This window comes from Myotis brandtii, unplaced genomic scaffold (genome assembly GCF_000412655.1).
Source record: "Myotis brandtii unplaced genomic scaffold, ASM41265v1 scaffold441, whole genome shotgun sequence".
Taxonomy (NCBI): domain Eukaryota; kingdom Metazoa; phylum Chordata; class Mammalia; order Chiroptera; family Vespertilionidae; genus Myotis; species Myotis brandtii.
In genome coordinates, this window is record NW_005366873.1 from 265,010 (window position 1) to 269,584 (window position 4,575).

The window sequence follows — 4,575 nt, forward strand, 5'->3', positions numbered from 1 at the left end:
CACAGATGCATTAGAATCCTTTGCATGGGCTTATGGGTACCAAGAAATGAGAATTACTCGAAAACTAAGGAAGGAAGAGAGGTTTCCTAAGATAAGTTCCTAGGGGTCAGGTACCTTGATAGCCAATAAGAAGCTGCCATTTTCAAATAATGTTCAAAGACACATCTTAATGTAGTCATCTTGGACCAGGGCTCTGGACTCTGAGAGCAACCGGCTCTTCCTGTATCGCCAAAGGGCAAGTCTGTGTCAGCACACAGGCTCTTCCCTAGCCTTCCGGGTTTGGATGGTTACTATTTTCTTCAAAGATTCTCCTAAGCCTTGTGTGTTTACAAAAATAATAATAATAATAATAATAATAATAATAATAATAATAAATTAACACTCTTGGGTCAAATTAGGCTTTAAAAAATTGCCTTTGAGGATGAAGGCTCCAGAGTAGTTGTAACCTGGCCCTTCTCAGTCCTTTCCTCCCAGAGAGAGGCACGTTGCTGGATGATTAGAGAACCTCAGGTGGGAATGTCACTCTGCCTCTGGCTTTATGCCTTAAAACATGACCTAAGGCAAGCGATCATTTCCCAGAAATGAAATATGTCATATGCTCCTATTAAAGTGAACCAGTGAGAGAGCATTCTATTACAATAATGGGTTTTGTTTAAAAAAATGTAAATGTCAAGTCCCCAAAGGAATAATACATATTTGATAGTACTATTGGAACTGGGATACCAGTAATTGCATGAGGTACTTATATTTAGTCTTGTTTCTATAGCAGAGAGGATTGATGTAAACCTTTCAGTTGAATTATTGTGTCAGAGGAAAATGAGAAACATCATCACTCATTATCCAGGCAATCCATATACATTTATTGGGGTGACTGTGGATCAGTCATCGGTCTAAATGCTGTGGATTCAAGAAAAAGAAAGAACATTTCCTGCCTTCAAGGAACTCACATTCCAGTTGAAGAGACAGATAGAGCAAGTAGCTGCAATGCAGTGTGACAACAGCTGTAATGAAGATTCCAATGGGGCCTTGAGAGCCCAATGCAGAGAACTATCCTTTCTGACCGAAGGAGTCTCTCCTTTCCTTCGTGGCTCATTCGAGCTCAGCTGGATCTTCAAATATCAGGATGAAGGGCACAGTAGGCAGATGGAACAGCATGAGCAAAGAAGTAGCAGCAGGGAAGAAAAGCAGTGCACTTTTAGGTAATAGTGAGTGGTTTTGTATAGCTACAGGCTTGTCAAACTGTCTGATGTCAAATACTTTGATGAACTAGTTTGCGTTAGAAACTTGAGTGATTGTTGAGCAGTATAATTTTGCAAAATGAATGTATTTTACATTATAGTTATAGGGCCAAGGCAATGAAAGCAGGAGACGAAATATCGTGTGGAATAAAACTGTCATTCTCACCATGACTCATCTGTTAACTTATGGAAATACACTTACATCAAGAAGTGCAAGAAAATTGCTCACTTCACATGCTTACGGGTGGATTGAACCTAATTTGGTAGCATTAAAACCAATTTCCCACTGAGAAAACATGTCACAGAAGATGGCATGGATTTTTATGATTATTAATAGTTTTTGATATTCCAACATCACCTTTTATCCTGAGATCAATCTCATGCACCTGGGAACAGATAAGCTCTGAGGAAACAGAGATAATCTTAGCACAGTAAGTTACACTGCATGTCTATCTTCCATGTTCCAGTCCTCCACCTTTAGAACATAGTGGATGTAGTCGTAAAGCAGTGATTTTTTGTTGTTGTTGTTAGCTCCTACTATAAGGATTCTTAGGGTAGAGTACGGGCCATGTTTTGTTGTTGTTTTTTTAACATTTAATATATATATATATCTTTATTGATTTCAGAGAGGGAGAGAGAGAGAGAGAGACATCAATGAGAGAGCCTCATTGATCAGGTGTTTCCTCTACGCCCTCTACTGGGGATGGAACCCACAAGCTGGGCATGTGCCCTGCGGGGGAATCCAACCATGAACTCCTAGTTCATAGGTCAATGCTCCACCACTGGCCGGGATGTTGTTGTTTTTTGTGCACAGCTCTGCTCAGGGGGTAGAAATCTCCTGCGATGATGGACATGTTCTACGGACATACTGGTTGTGCTATCCAGTATGGTGGCCACTAGATACATGTGGCTATTGAGCACTTGAAACTCAGCGAGTGCTAGTGAGAAGCCACATTTCTCTTTTCTTTATTTGAATTAATTTTATTGAAATAGCCACCTGGCTGGTGACACTGTTACAATGGCTGATGATTTATTTTTTAAAAATTGAAAAAGTTTTCCAAAAAAAAAAAAAGCTCTGTGTTCACCATCAGTTAGAATGTAATGAGGATTAAAAAAAAGAATGTAATGAGGATTATTGTGTGTGAATGGTTCTGAAATACTTTTGAAACTATAAATATTTTAAAAAGAAGTCTCAGATTTTACATTCGGAGAACTTTTATTCCACCCTCTTAAATGTTGATTTAAAAGATGCCTGTGGAATATGATGGTAACACAAAGTCATTTCTAAACAAAGAGCACAAAAAGTGTGGTTGATGTCCTTAAATGAAATTTAATTCCATTAAATCATGTGTTCAGCAATGACAGACACTCATCCATCCACTGAAAACTGGGATTCCAATTCCTGATTTTCCAAAGGAGGATGTTCACCTCCACTTATAAATTGGGATTTCTCTGGTTTGTGTGTGAAAATTTGGGAATAAGCTTACTTAAGGTTGCAAGATTTAATGACGTTCCCGCTCAGTCCACCCTGTAACTTAGACTGTTAGCACCGCAGGGGAAAGAGAAGTTAAGTAGCCCCTGGTCTGAACCATCTGTCCAGAAAATGTGGCATATGTCTGCTTTGTTTACTCAAAACCAAGTGTCAACTGATACACTGAAAGAAAAATCCACGTATGGTGCAACTGTGTGTGTGTGTGGGGGGCGGGTGCTGGATGAGGAAATCAATCTCATTCCTGCCGCAGAGGAACGCGTGCGCGAGAGCATAGACCCTGGGGACGCCCGGGGGTTGGGGGGCGCGCACTGAGACGCACACCCCTTCCCAACAACGCACTGCACGCACTGGAGCCGCTGCCGCAGCTGAGGGGCGCGCCTGGCTGACGAGTAGTTGAATGGAGAGCGAAGCGTCCCTCCCCTCTCCTCCTCCTCTTCTCCCCGCCCTTACACCCTGGCCTCAAACTTCAACCAAAGCCCTTGCCCTTTTCAATTAACCCCCCTCCATCAAAATGAGCGCTTCTTTTCTCTCCTCCGCAGCCCATTGTCTGGTGTGATGGGTTTGCAGATTTGACAGCTGGCTCTCCCAGACTTAATTCAAACTGGGTTTCCCAGAGATATGAACTTGGACATCACCAAGGATCTCCAACACTAGCCCTGAGCGTCATGACCGCCATCCACCACTGTAGGCTGTTCCCCAGACCCCCTGTCTAGACCTAATGTAGATTTCGGTGCCCCTGGAGCCCCTGAGCATGCGGGGAGGGGAGCATGCGTACAGGGGGGACTGGGGGGGCGGCAGCAGCTAGACTGAGAGACAGTGGTCCCAGGGATTGGGGTGAAGGGTTGGGCTGTTAAATTAATTATTTTAACATTTACTCTTGAAACAGCCAAAATGGAAGTCCGCTTATAAATTTCCCAAAGCCAGGTCCGAGGTGGTTTAAAAGGCACTGGGTTCCGCTTTGTCTCCTTGTTCAAGCTCCAGGACAGAGGGAGAGAGGCTGTGTGCGCCTGTGTGAGTGTGAGTGTGAGTGTGTGCGCGTGGGCCTGCATGAGTGGGTGGGTGCACGCAGCCATCCCGGCTCGGAGGGCCTGGGTCTGAGTGTGTCCTTAACGCGCCAAGTCTTGGGTCACAGCCGCGAGTGACGTGGGGGAAAACTTTGTGTCGGGAAGAAAGGTCTGGTTTGATTGCAGTGGGGCGTAAGAGTCCTCGGGCACGATGCCCTTTGTGTGCGTGTGTGTGTATGTGTGTGTGTGTGTGTGTGTGTGAGAGAGAGAGAGAGAGAGAGAGAGAGAGAGAGAGAGAGAGGAGAGAAAGAGCTCGCTCGCAGCCGGCTGGCTGCATAGCGCTGTGTGCTCTGAGCGCGCGTGCTGGGTCGGTCCCCGGGTCCCACCGCAAGCGAGTGTGTTCTTCTGCGGCGTCCCTGCGGGCGAGTATCTGAGGGGGTGACGGTCGGAGGGAGCAGGAGCAGGCCGGGGGGCCCCTGGCAAATAAATCTGGTTTCCGAAGCTGCTATCCACCGAGCAGCTCCCAGGAACCGCTGAGATCCCTAGCCAGCATCCGAGCCCTAGGGGGCTCTGCTCGGAAACCGTTCTGGCCCCACTAGATCCTCTGAGATCCCGGAGATGACCGCATCTTTCTTCCTAACGCAGACCCGTGAGCCCGGAAAGGGGCGGAGGGGGCGGGGACACCCCTTGAAATAAATAAACTGGTTCCTTGCTGCAGCTGGACACGGTCCGTTGAGTCCAGGTTGGTGGCATTTGGAGAGTTTTCTCATTCTGTCAATTTGGGGACCTATCGCTGCCCCCCCACCCCTCTCCCCCTCTGGCAGGCGTTCCTCAACTTTGG